The sequence below is a fragment of the Ictidomys tridecemlineatus genome, chromosome 12 (assembly GCF_052094955.1).
Source record: "Ictidomys tridecemlineatus isolate mIctTri1 chromosome 12, mIctTri1.hap1, whole genome shotgun sequence".
Classification (NCBI taxonomy): domain Eukaryota; kingdom Metazoa; phylum Chordata; class Mammalia; order Rodentia; family Sciuridae; genus Ictidomys; species Ictidomys tridecemlineatus.
In genome coordinates, this window is record NC_135488.1 from 88,514,574 (window position 1) to 88,529,264 (window position 14,691).

Below are 14,691 nucleotides of genomic sequence, written 5' to 3' on the forward strand. Positions count from 1 at the left end.
TACCTAGTTCATGGCACCTTATTACTGCAGCCCTAGGAACTGATGCACTGGGCTTGCAAAACGAGCAAACTTATCAGCAATGGGGGATGTTCCAGATCTGTGGACTCCTCTCAACACTTCCAGTGCTTTATGTATTTTCATATTCTGACTCATTTCGGGCCCTTATCATAACACCTTATCTTTTCTTTCCCTTTGGAGAAATTATAGAAAGCGTGTGGCATCCAAAATGGAGAGCTGTTTGACAGAATAATCTGGCTGGGGCATGCAAGATTTGCTAACACTGTGGGATATGCTTAGAATGTCTAAATCCAGCAAATCTGAGAAATTTCAGGCTGCATGCATACATTTTCTATAACATGAAAAGAAAAGGCAAACATTGTTTTAAAATCATAGACATTTTAGCTTATTGAATAAAGAGATGGAAAACAGCAAAATCATAATTAACAAGAATACTTAAGAGGATCCAAAGGTTGAAATGGAGGACCCTATAAGGGGTGTGCAGAGGTGTGTATATTTTTTCTTAGAATAATGAAAACTGCAGATAACTGCAACAAGGGAGCAGTCTTGGTATTTTTAATACTTTATTTTGAAATAATCACCAATTTTCAGGAAGATGTAAAGAAATGCAGGGGAGGCCTGCTGTACCCTTTACCCAGCCTATGTCATTGTGAACTTCATGCGTAAATTGTATCTAATAATCAAGGAGGAAATGGACGTGGGTGTATCCCATAAGATTTATTTAGATTTTTCTAAATATACACACACTGATTTTTAGTATATGTACTGTTTCTCTTGTGTGTTTATAGTTTTATATACTTTTATTACATGTGTAGTATCCAGCTACTTAACTGTACCATCACCATAAGACTCCCCCATGCTACCCTTTAATAGCTACCAGCACTTCCTTCCCTCCATCACTGACCCTTGTCAACTATGAATCTGGTCATCTCTATAATTATGTCATCTCAGAAGTGTTACATAAACAGAATCATGCAATTTGTATCCTTTTGACAGGCCTTTAAAAAAACTCAGTCTAATATCCTTGAGGTTCATACAATTTGTGTATAATCAATAATTCATCCATTTTCATTGCTAAGTATGTTTCTATGAGTTGTATGTTCTACAGTTCAACCATTTACACATTGAAGGGCATTTGGGTGGATTTTGACTACTACAAGTAAAGCTACTATAATATCTGTGTACTGATTTCTGTATGAACATACGTTTTTACTACTTTGGGATAGTTTCTCCCAACTGCAACTTTGTGGTTGTGTGGTAAGTCTATTTTTAGTTTAAAAAGGAATTGCCAAACCACTTTCTACACATTTTGCCACTATTGGTTGCACCAGTGATTCAGTTTCTCTAACCCTTCCCTGAACTTGATATTATCACTGTTTTTATTTTGGCCACACTGATAGGTGGATTTGTATCTTATTAGAGTTTTAATTTGCATTTTGCTAATGGCTAATGATGTTGAACACCTTTTCATCTGATTCTTTGCTATCTTTATATTTTCTGTGCAATGTCTGTGCATATCTTTTGAAGATATTTTAAGTTGGGTTGGTTGTTTAACTGTTTTTTTTTTTGTAATGTTAAGTGTTGAGAGTTCTCTGTATATTCTAGGTACAAGTTCTTTGTCAGATATGAGATTTGTGAATACCTTTCACATTCTATAATTCATCTTCTTTTTCTTAGCAGGGTCTTTAAGCAAGTTTTAAATTGTGATAAAGCCCAATTTACCAAACCTTTATTTATTGCAATTTTGGTGTCAAGGACATGATCAGTTTTATATTTGGAATGTGAAAGATGGGTGTGGGGGGGCATGCAGAAAGCACAGGGAGAGGTGAAGGGTTGTGTGGTTTTTTGACAGTCCAAGTGGAAAGGCTGAAGTATGAGGATACCTGGAGCAAGGGGATACTACCACCAGGCAGTAAGACCTAATAGAACTTTGTGATCAATTACATGGAGAGGGTGGTATCATAAGTGGTATTTGAAGTTTAGGTTTGCATAATTGAATGCATTGTTTTGCTATTTACCAGGTCATTACAGGAAGGCTAAGGGCAGGTTTGTGAGATAGATCCTTGATGGCTGAGAGTTGAGGGTAGACACAATGAGCCAAAGGATCCTGTAGGACTTTCAGGGTGTAAAGAATGGGCATAGAGATGGGGTCTAGACCTCAGGTGAGTGTTTAGAAGTGAAGACAGACACCCGGGAGTCACAAACACTCTGTGTGCTTGAAGCCTTGGGAGTAACAAGAGCACCTGGGGAGAGACAGGCTGTAGATATTTCACATCTACATGTGAAAGCAGGATATTTGGTGAATGATGTAGAAAACCTGAAAACTTGCCAGCAGTTGAGAAATCCCAGGTCCTCTCTAGTTACCAAGAAGTTCTATAAATCTGAGCAAGTGAGATTCCTTCAGAGAGACATTCAGTGTTTTCCTTTGGAAAGTGGAATCAGAGGATGGTTTTATTTATTGCGGAGTGGTTGAACTTTACATACACGAGAGACACGTTACTAGGTAGATGACTTTTACCTCCCATACTCCCTAGCCCATCTTTCTCTTCTAAACTTATCCAAAAGAAATAGGGTCTAGCATTCTATTTAGTTTGAAGACAGAGATGCACTATTCACTCTGCTGCATCTATGTCGTGCCACACAGAGGTGAAGAAAAGGAAAAATGAAAAGGAAAAGTTAAATGTAATAGCTGGTGGAAATAGGTATTTGAAGATCAGCTTTTGATCAGCATGTGCCATCTAAGCCTTTAATTTTTAAAATGCTCAAGCACAGTGATTTATTTTCATGCTGTGAGTGAATGAAAGGGGAAGATTGAAATTCTTTTTAAAAGAAAGACTGCTGCCTGTGGGTTCGTAAAATAATGGCGCTATGTTCTCAAGCTGGAAACCTGCCCTGCCATTAGGTGCACAAGCTGTGCTTATAAGAAAAGAACTATACAGGGGGGAATGTTCCTCACTGTATTTAAAAGGGATTTGAGGAGGTTTTGTCTTGAGAATTTTGGTCGAAAAGGCTTGAGAGTTTTGAAAATGACACAATTGGAATTTTGGTGGGAGAGCTTCTCTCAGCCACCAGCTCACCTGTACAGCCTCCTCCTCCCCTAGTTGGTTCCCTCACACAGCCTCCTCAGCCACCATCAGTGCATGCAGGGGATTCTACCTGCCTTTCTTTGGTATCAGGCTAAGAAGAGTTTTTGGTTAGAAGTAAAAATTCCTCTTGAGTACCAAACCTTAAAATATGAAAAGGAGGTGACCTTATGAGATATCAGGGAGGGGTTTCCAGATGGACATGAGTCAGGGGAAGCGGAGATGTGCACTCTGTCCAGCAGGTGGCAGTGTGAGCATGTGGCAAGATCTAAGGAGGCCACTCATTCCTGAGGACCTGGATGGGGGAGTAGGTTCTGCACATTTCCAAGGTAGATTTCCATCATCTAGCTCCCACTTCTCAAGCCCTGGGAATTTTTGACAAAATACTTTCTATTGATAATTTATAGAAGCATCCCTTGCCTCTCTGCTGTCCAGTGGCTTATTTTGGAAGGCTGGTCTGTTTTAATAAATAAGCAACCTATACAATATGCAGGGAAATAAAACCTTATAACTGTTTGATTGCTAGTGTTTGTCTGCCTTAAGCACTCAAGTGACAGAATGATCAAATAAGAACAGAATTGTGGTTTTGATCTCTGCAGAGGTCAATTACTTTGTTCCTTTTGTGTGGCCAAAGGCCTTACCTTCAATGTGTTTAACACCTGGAAATGCCTCTTTTGCATGGAGGTGGGGAGCATCAATGTTGAAGGATTGCTCAGTCAAAGAGATTCATTATTAAAAAGAACAGTGACCTCAGGTTCATGTAGACTTGGGTCCAAATCCCTGTGCTATTACTCAGTGGCTAGGCAACCTCAGGTAAGTAAGTCTCTCTGAATCTTTTGTCATCTGAATTTTTCTTCCAGACTCTGTAGGTATGAAGGTGATAAACAATGCACGTGGAGGTAGCTAGAAATAATAATGGTGTTAATATCCATGGATTATCTCTATGACAATTTACTTGGATTCTTTACCAAAGAGAATATGGGGTTTGTCCTTATACTCTTTGAAAACAGAAAAATCTTTACTTCAGTAGGCCATCTAGTTAGAACATTAGCTTTCCTCCCCTTGCTGGTCTCAGGCTGCCAAGGGAGTCAGAGCTAGGGGGCCCTTGGGTTAGAAAGAGCAGGTTAAGTAGATATTGTTCTTACTTTACTGTCTTTTACAGACAAATATGACCTTCAGACGATGAGCTGTTCTCCCTACCCACAGATAAACAGGCCAAATGGCTCTTCCAAGAGAAGAACATAGGGCCACTCATGCACATTGTTATTTTGAGGACACTCTGACCATTGCTTCATTTCATTTTGCCCTGTGAGGATCTGAATCACGGTGCTCCATCTCAGTGCATGGCTCCCACATCCACCAGTTTGCAAAACCAGATCATTAGGAGCCATGTTTGACATCTTATTTCTCTCTGCGTCTTGCTTGTCACCAAAACCTGAAAGATTTATCCCCCAAATATTTCTCAGATCTCTCATATTTCATCACTTGTACCACCACCCCTTTTGTCCTTCTTATTTTCTTTTCTTCTGGATGTCTCCATGGACCTTCCTTTTGTTATACCTACATCCACTGTAAACTTTTACTACCTTTTCTACATAGAAGTGAGTGAAGCTTTGATTGCATTTTGTCACCAGGTTACCTGAAGGCAGGGCTGTTAATATTTTAATATACAGAATTAGGAGCACTTTACCTTTAAGAGTTATCTTTCATACTGGACAGGGAAGCAGAGGGAATATGTTCTGCTATGCCAGGATCACACAGAGGAATAACCCTGGTGTCAGGAAGCTCACATTCTTGTAGGCAGAGATTGATGTAGAAACAAAATACTGCAAAGCCCTGTCTCATACTGATGTGTGTGGGAGGAGTCTGCAGGCCCCAGCTGAAGTGTGGGTGCAGGGGGAAGAGGCAGGGCTTCAAGGAGCCTTCATGGAGGCATCTGCTTGAAAGATGCTTGTGCAGGGCTCTGGGATTTCTGCTTGGGGAAATGGCCCTGTGTTTGTGGAATTTCCAATCTAGAGAGTGTAGGGACTCAGAAAACAATATCCCAAATATGGGTGGTTGGCATGTTGAGGACTTTGAGTGGAAGGGTGCTGGAGGGCCTCAGGAACAGGTCTCTTTCTGACTTCTCTTGTCCTTCTTCCTGCTTCTTTTTCTCCCTCAAGGCAGTTGACAGAAATGAGAATTCCTCTTCTCCAAGGTAGGTCCAAGAAACTGGAACCTCATTCCTTTGAACCCAGCCATAACTCCTAGAAGTATTACTCTAATCTTACCTGCCTTTCTGTATAAGAGCTGGCAATAAGAAATTCTCTGACCTACCTTATCTTAAGTAGGTCACAAGACTTTCATTCCAGAAGGGATCTTGTCCCATACTGGAAGAGAGGGGATACAACACAGAGAAGCAAGGAAGAATCTGAACAGACAGAACTGCTGGGCTTCCCCCTCAGTCATTTCCTTTTTTGTCCAGTGACATTTCTATACAATTAGCTTCAGTGAACCTAAGCTTAAAAATGGAAAGTTTCCTATGGGTCTTTGGGTCTTCATTTCCAAAGAGATTTGTGTCACACAAGCCTTTGATTAAATAAACTTGCTATGCTTTTCTCTTGTCAACCTATCTTTTGTTTCAGGCGGAGAGGGATCACATTTTTCTGGCCCTGCAAAAGAAAGAGGATCATTAAGTAAAAATACACAATTATATAATATAGAAAGAAATAGTTATATATTATAATTAATATTAAAGGGAGAATATTGTATATCAGTAATTATATAATATTCTAATACTAATTAATATTTGAGGGAGAATAACAGGCCATCTGTGATTTTGTGTGGGAGATTAGGAGAGGGCTTCTAGGGAAGTGGCCCTTGAGCTGAGCCAGGGAGACTGAGCAGGTGGCTGGATCCTGCTAAGGACAGGTGTGGGAACATTCTGGACAGTAGGGGCTGGCAAAGAGGGAAAGAGCTGGGGATTCAAGGACCCATAAACCTGCCAGTGTGGCTGGAGCACATTGATCAAGGGGTAGAGTGTGAAGGGTCAAGTCAGGGAGGGCCTTGGAGGCCATGGTCAGTGTTGGACTTCATCTTGGAGAAGAGCCCCACTGGAAGCTTTGAGGGGGAAAAAAAAGAGTGCCATGATGGGATTTAGGTGTAAAACTAGACTGTCTACTGTTTGAAGAATGGATTGGAGAGGAGAAAATAGGAAGGTAGAGAGAGTAATACTACGATGTTGGGTGGGAAGTGAAGGTGGCCTTGAATGTGGCTCCTCAGAGGTATTTGAACAAACAGGGGAGGAGAGTCTGGAGTTCCATGGTTATTGAAATAGTCTAGGGACATGAAGAAATGGTGTCAACAGTGACACCTCTGAAATAGTTGTCATCAGTGACAATTATTATTTATGAAATGCCTATCATATACTGCCATCATACTTATGTCTGTCATTTATAATCTTCCTCACTGGATTCCCTGCTACAGCTCCCCAAAGCGGGAAATGGAATTGATAGGACCCCAGAGGGAGCTGGATACTTTCAACAGCCACTCCTCTTTGTATCCATGAGCCCTTTTGCATGATGCATAAAATGGAGTGTTTTGTTGCTATTTTTTAGATAAGGAGGTGACATTCCTTTGATGAAGTAAGTTTTCCAAAGGTGATAGAGCTGGATATATTGAAAAGTAGAATTCAAAACGTGTTCTCTCTGATTGCAAAATTCATGTTCTTTACATCATATCAAATAGCTCCTTATATTACTAGTAAAACCTGTGGTGGTGACATGGTTATTAATCTTAATATTTATCTTAACTAGAACGAGGACAGTGATTATGAATTATCCATTTCTATGCCTTTCCAGTGTTAAGTTCTGCAGTCTTAAGTTTTTTTGACTATAAGAACCTATAGAATGAAATGGCAGTTTTCCTATTAAGAGTCTGAAGTCCTTTTTTTATTCCATTATCCTCTGAGTATTCTTTTTCAATGAGAAACAGCATAAGTGGGAGCTACCGTCTTGTATCTCCATCTTTGTAAAAGTTGTTAGTCCCCATGGCTGCAAGAAGTACAAAGGAGAAAGACCACACCACCCCTCAGAGCTTCTTTATATTTCCTGCTTACCCTTACATACAACTTCCTCAAGCCCCATACCCTCAGTTCATGGCCCTTTACCCTGAAGCATCTGCAGGGTCGATAACTGGAGAATCAGAGTGTAGGTTCTTTGAAAGGCTATGAATTTCAGCTGCCTAATGGAGTCTGAGAATCATGCACACACATCACTACAGAGAAGCAGGGTTGCTGGGAGAAAGGATGCTGGTTGTGCAGCCAATTAAAATGCATACTGCGTAACACCAACATTTTCCCACAGTGCCAACAGTAGGTTTTAATTATGCAGTAATAAAAAAATGGAGAAACAGCAGTAAATTGCAGTCTATTTCTATGAGTGATCTTAGTTCAATAGCTAAAATCTACAAATTACATAAAACAAATATTTCAAACTAAATCACAGACTGTTTGTAGAGCAGGGGTTGTGCAAAAGGCATCAGCATTTTTTATTGCCACCTTGCTGCTTATGGTTATGAAGTGTGGCCACTGAGTTGGAAATGGAGTAATTGAGCCCAGACTGGGGACAAAATGGATTTGGCACATGGGACAGGAGATGGAAGTGAGAAATCCTGAGCCCCGAAGTGATTAAAAAAAGGGGGTCTGCATAGTTTGTAGGGCTGGTGGAGGATTGTGCTTGACTCCCTCTAGCTTCAGGGATCTGGCAAGGGAGGGATAGTCTGTTCTGGTGTCCCTACAGAGTGGGGAGAGGGCATTGGCTGTGCCCAAGGCAGAGGATCACACTGTGTTGTCCCCTCCGAGTACAACCTGTTGGTGTTGAAAGCCTCCATCATTGTAAGGTGGGGTGGCGGTTACAGGCATCTACTTTCCTGAGCTCTTAGCAGTCCAAAGCTCCCCTTTGAAGAACTGAGATGGCAAATCCAGGTTTTACAAAATCTGAAGCTTATAGAATTTTGGGAAAAGAGTTCAGACATCTTTTTGGAAATTTTATAAAAATAAATGACCATATGAATAACCTTCTGAGGCTTAAGTTTAATTAGTTTCATAACAATCTACCTTTGGCTATGACAGTAGGTATCTACATATTTACATGATGTGTGAAAATTGTTGTTAACCAAATGCAGTCAACAGATCACATGGCAGACAGAGCAGCATGTCTATCCTGTCATGTGGTTGTACACATTGGATCAGGATTTATGCAAACCAATAATTGTTTGCTGTTTACTTTATGCCAGGCACTATTTGCCTTGCTACTGCTTTGTTGCTTTATGCCTTCCCAACAGAATGTTAACCTTAACAAGCTACTTTGAATGACAGGGAATGGCTTGGAGGGAGCATTTTCTTAAGAAGGGAATGTGAATTTGCTGCAGCAAACTCTACCCTCAGGTGGGGAAATTGTCTTTTCCTTATAAAAATTTGCAATCCTGTGATAGTGCCCATGGTATCAGAAGGTTGTTAGCTTTCTCAGACAGCTTGGCACACGCATCTTCCCCATATCCAGCATCAATTCACTGAACACCCAGAATTACACGGACCTTACTCTGTAACTGGGGCAGCTTATAATAATCACCAGAGGCCCTTGATGAAAATAGATTTCTAGAGCCTACCCCAGACCTCTTGAGACAGAAGCTTTAGGGATACAGTCTGCAATTTTGTACTTATAACAAATATCTTGGGTGTTTCTTAAAATTAAGTAAGATTGGGAAGCACTGAATCAAAGGAGAGGTGAAACCCATTTTAAGGTAATAAGTTTTTCATTGTGTTAACTAATCAAGTGATAGGAAAAGATGGAGGGGCATAACATCCCTAATGATGGGTGGTGGGAAGAAAATTTGAAAATAACAGAATTGTGAATTTATCATATGCCAGAAACTGCAGGAAGCAACTTATGTACATTTCATTTAGTGCTCCCCAGACATCTTTGAGGCAGAGCCATTTCCCTCTCCCTTTTATACATGGGAACACCATCTCAGGTATGTTAGGGAACTTGCCCAATTCACAAGGAGTCCAGACTGGAATGAGGAGAGCCCTGATTCTTTCCCCCATGACACACAGAGTGAGACATTGCCTAACTCTGGAGAAACTGTAATGTCCAACACTGGGGCTGGATGGACAGTCCAGACTACTCCCCACCACACAACAAAGACATTGCCTGTGTGGTTCAACACTCAGGGCACAGGGCTCCCCAGGGGGCAGAGGCAGAGAAATGGTATTCATGTCCTCAGCTGTGGGACACTGTGGGCTCCCCCAGGAGTCAGCAGCACTGATATCATTAGCTACATAGAAGATACAGTGGCACTGGTAGAGAGAGGCACCTGTGGGCAGGGACATGGAGGGTGGGGTTTGTTCATCCACTGGTGTGAGGGTGGTTTGGCATTGCACTGTTGATTGAGGTAGAGGTTCACACAACCTGGGATGGACCCACATGATGGTCACTGAAGGTTTGTTTTCTATAGATGCTGAGGTAGATTACATAAATTGACACCCTTTTATTATCTCCTGGTTCTGTGGATCAGGTGTTCAGGTAAAGCACAGATCAGCAGTGACCTTTACTCGGGACTTCAAGAGACTGAAACCAAGGTGCTGGCAAGGTGGGGTATGTATGTAGAGCCTCTGGGAAGATTTCACTTCCAAGCCCATTTGAGGGGTGGCTAATTCAGTTCTTCACCCTTGTAGGACTGAGCTCCTTATTTACCTAACATGTGGCTCTCTTAAATCCCAAACCAAAAATGGCATATAAAATCCTTCTCATCTTTGAAACTCCACCTTCCTCTTCTGAGGAGCAGAGAAAGATCTCTGCTTTTAAGGGCTCATGTGATTAGATTGTAATACCAGAGAATGTCTTTTAAGGTCAGGTGATGAATAGGTGCGAGTGCTTTCACCATGTAATTTTGAGGCACAAAACATAAGAACAGGAATAACACAAGGGGGCAAGGTCATGGGGTCCCAAATTTTGCCTACTGCAGTGACCTTGGGTGAGATCTCTTGGGCTTAGTGGCCTCAAAAACACCAGTTTTATAGATATGTGGTATTTACAGACTCCAAGCTATTTTTATTTTGCTCTAACATAAGGAGTGATATATTAGTCTGAAATTCAGCACTCTGAAGGGCAGCATATATTTTCCAAATGATGACTTGAAAGCTAAGAATGAGCAAAAGTAATTTCTTTTGGAAAATCTGCTAAAATAGTATCCAGAAGCAGCATGTCCCATTTATTCTTCCGTATCCTCCACCTACCATTCCACCTCCTCTCTCACCATGTTGCTTTGAAAGTTTTCTAAAATCTTTTTCATTAAATTCTGGAGTGTAAGGCTAATGGACACCATTAGGCTGGTGATAATGCCAGACCACAGTTAAGTATGTTTTTCCCCCCTGAAAATGCATACCTCCAAGCAATGACATTTAAAAAGAGTATTTGAACCAATGTCTAATTTGAAGAAAATGAATACCTTAAGAAATAACATGGATACCTTATAATTTTCAAGTCAAAAACTGTCAAACAGAAGTTCTCACATACTGCAATTTTTTCACAGTAATTCACTCAAAAGTACTTCCTTCCACTGTGCCCTTTGCAAAAGCTCATTGAGATTCCCACTCTCCTATAGGTTATTGGAAATGGATGTGGTCTTTCTGTGTACTTTCCAAAGAACATTTTAGCATTGAACAATGACAATAAGGCTGGAAAAATGAGAAACTAAATTCAGTTCTACAGTTTCTAAGATTTAAATACACCATTTTTCAAGGCTGGAAAGCTTTATATGCATGCTACTTCTTGATAGTACAAAGAGAACAAACAAAAGCCTTAATTTTTCTGAGTACAAAACAATGGAAAAAAAAATCTATTTTTAATTAGCCTAGACAGATATGAATGATGAGAGGAATGCAGGCTGTGTATTTTATTTGCATTGTTTTCCCATTTGCACAGGGATAAATGACCTTGATATCAGCATAATGGATGAGTCTTTTAATCAACTTTTATATGGACAATTGACTGATTTGAAAATTTTGCTAAGCAGAGTGAGCTGCCCAGAACCACAGGTGCCAGACTGGTTTGTTCAGCCCATTAAGGGACAAGTAGACAGTGACAGTAGACCTATATTCTAGTGTTGCTTTTTAACAGTGATCTCATTTACACCAAGCATTTTATTTTTATGAGAATCAAAGTTATTGTCCTATGTGTTAATTTTAGATATATTAGAAAATACAGACAAACAAAAAGAAAAAAGAAACTCACAGATTACCTCTCTCTCCTGAAAATACATATATTTTCAGATTTAAAAAATGCATATATAGATAAACTAAGCTATACAACATGGTCTATATGGTAGCTGAATTTTATGGTGGTAATGTTTACTATGATCAGTGGTTATAGTTACAATTTCTGAAACCCTTGGTATTTCTAGGTTACTTGCCGTGACCGTTTAAACTGCATACTCCAGCAATCCCCCTCCTGCCCATCCAGCTTTTCAGCATTTTCCAAAGAGGCTGTGAATTCAGGGGATGGGTCAGAGCCTAAGAGGGAACTGGATCCTAATTATTGGTTCATAATAGTATTTTAAGATCTCTCTTCCCACAACTCTGGGAATATGTCTCCTGCTACAACCTGATTGTAGAGGGCTTTCGAAAGTCTCCTCACTTAATCCCCATCATTAGAGGCCAATAAGCACACTTATGGAACAATAGACTGAGACTGCTTAAGTCACTTAACCAAAAGATCAGTTATGACGAGAATTGATACTTAGCTCCAAGGCCCTGGTTCTTCCTATACTTCATTCCACCTACCGACTCAGGAAAGGGAGCATTGTACAAATACTCGCATGGTCAAAGGGGACAAATTCACAGTTATAAGATGAATAAGTTGTGGAGACTTAATGTATGGGAATAGTGACTATGGTTAAAAATAATGTATTAAAATACTTGAAATTTGCTAATAGTGTACGTTCCACTACAAAAGGTAACTATGTGAGGTGATAGCTGTGCTAAATAGCTTGGTTAGAAATTATTTCACAATGTTTACGCTATCAGAGCATTGAGTTGTAAACATTGAATATATAAAATTTAAGGTGTCAACTATACCTTAATAAAGCTGAAAAAAGTGGATATTGCTCCCAAAATGTAAATGAGAAATACTGAATTTGGTCAAAATAGGCTTATATGGAATTATGAATCCTAAATGGGAACACTTAGCAAACGTGTTCATTATTCTTAAGAGGACTACTTTTAAAGTTTCTATGATACCATTATTACATGCTAATAAGTTTTGGAGAAATTTAATAAAAGACTTAAAATTTTTAAAAAGTTTGCATACTTTATGAAACCAAGGAAATCTGCTCTAAAGTGAAAAAAATATTCAAATGATTATATTCCAGTATTTCCCCCAGAAAATATTGACCTTCCTTAAATAGTGTCCAATCCCATTTCAAAACAAATTTTTAAAAAATATCCCATTCAAATCAAAGATTTTCAGCAGATCTTTAAAACATTCTACAGGAGACTGGAGAAATGAACCATGAGCAAAATGTAATTTCACACAAGAAATACAACAGTACCTAAGCTGTTAAATGAGAGGAGCGTTGCCCTTCAAAGAAGTCACTATGAAAGTTACTTATTTTTGTTGCTGGGAAACTGAGGTCACTTCCACAAATTATGGTATTCATCACAGTTTTGTGATCAGTTTATAACATACACTAGGAAAATACTCCCATCACCCCATAATTACACTACCTGGAATTCGGGCAAAAACTTAACATGTTGCCCAACTTGAACTGTGACTTTCAGGAAGTTACAGTTGAATGGGAATTGGAAGCTTTGCTGTGCCATTCATAGTAGGCAAATAAACATTATATAATGTGCTCTCAAAAAGTAGGAAGAAGGGATTTTTTAATGTTTCACCATAAAGAAACAAAAAATGTTTGAGATGTTACCCTGATGAAAACATTAGACAATGTATATTGCATATTACCTCACTCATGTGTGTAGTTTTTATGTATTGTTAGAAAAAAATAATTTAAACTAAAAAAATAACCATAAAGTTAATAGACCTGTCCCTTAAGAAAGAGGAGAGAGAGAGAGAGAGAAAAGCAAATGAAAAGGTAAAAAGTAAACTTTTCCACGGTGGTGATTTGCTCCCAGAAGCTATTTAAAACTAGGTGTACCAGGCCTGAAAGCGATTCTAAAAGAGAAACTCCAAAGATGTTCTAAGCAAAGACGGCAATATGAGTGCCAAGCTGCTTGAAGGGGGTGAAATATCATTTGATTGCTGAATTCTGGCTTGTTACTTCAACTAGAGTTTTATTACCTTGTATATTTATTGAGTCTATAAGAACACTTGTATTATTTATAATAGCTATCATGTTTTTCACCTGTCAAATCAGCAATGAGAATTTCTTTGCCTTCAGAAAATATATATGAAGAGTTACTCTTTCAGAAAGATCGTAAAGGTTGAATAATAGAACATCAGGGCTGTATCAGAGCAATAGAATTTTTGCTCTTTGTTTAGGTTAAGAATCTGTTTTATCTTTGTAGACATTGGGAGTTTGTAAGTGAGTTACACCTAGAAAGCCAAAAGTCATTTCATTTAAAATATATTTATATTTTGTTTGATAGACAAAACAAAAACATTGTATGTATATTTTTTTAATATTTATTTTTTAGTTGTAGTTGGACACAATACCTTTATTTATTTATTTATTTATATGTGGTGCTGAGGATCGAACTCAGGGCCTCGCATGTGGTCTGTGAATACTCTACCACTGAACCACAACCCCACCCCCAACATTGTACATATTTATGGGGCACCATAAATCATATTTATATGATGTTTAGGTACATGTCATGTGTACATTGCTTAATGTTTAAATCAGGATAATCATATTGATCTCTTCAAACATCACTTCTTTATGGTGAAAACATTATTTTCATCAGTGGGTGCTAAGTTAGGGTTAGTCAGGGGCAAGAAGTCCTAGTGTGCTGTTGCACGTAGGGTGACTATAGAGATTAATAATGTGCTGTATGACTGAGTTTTGCTTTTACTCATCCCATTTTGGAACATCTATCCAATCATGCGTTCAAAGTTAATCCCTTTTCTGCTTTGGCCAGGGCAAAGCATGGGCCAAAGGGTGAGGTTAGAAATCACTGATGGCAGTGATAAGAGGGAATTAATCTGAGGAAGCACTGATGCTCTTATTAAGGGGCATGTAGGTGGGCAGGTGGAAAAATGTGTAAGTGTGAGCAATCCATGTATGATTCAGCACCTGCTTAGGGAAGTAAGGAAGCGTAAGAAAACCCATGCGACCTGCTCTTCCTATACTGGTTGGTGAGGGCAGGATGTGATGAATGCTGAAAAATGCTAAAAGGACATCTAAATTATTTTTTAAATGAAAAGAAAGCATTTATATACATTTATAATATTTGATCTTATTATAATACTAGTAATTATTTGGAGAAGATGAGCCCATATAATTCATAATATTTAATTAAAAATTACCTTGCTATAGGGGCCTATGTTGAGTTGTAATTACTCTAAATACATTACTCTGCACAAAATGGCAC

The 14,691-nt window shown here is 39.1% G+C and overlaps 2 long non-coding RNA genes across 2 annotated transcripts in view; one reads left to right on the forward strand and one right to left on the reverse strand.

Annotated features, from left to right (window-relative positions):
• LOC120885000 (uncharacterized) overlaps positions 1-14,691 on the forward strand; it is a 118,970-nt gene that overhangs the window by 48,158 nt on the left and 56,121 nt on the right. The window lies entirely within an intron of this gene.
• The window catches only part of LOC144369398 (uncharacterized), a 34,710-nt gene continuing 22,470 nt past the window's right edge, over positions 2,452-14,691 (reverse strand). The window contains exon 3 of the long non-coding RNA XR_013429038.1: positions 2,452-5,752. This is a non-coding gene — a long non-coding RNA (uncharacterized LOC144369398). The remainder of the gene's footprint in view (positions 5,753-14,691) is intronic.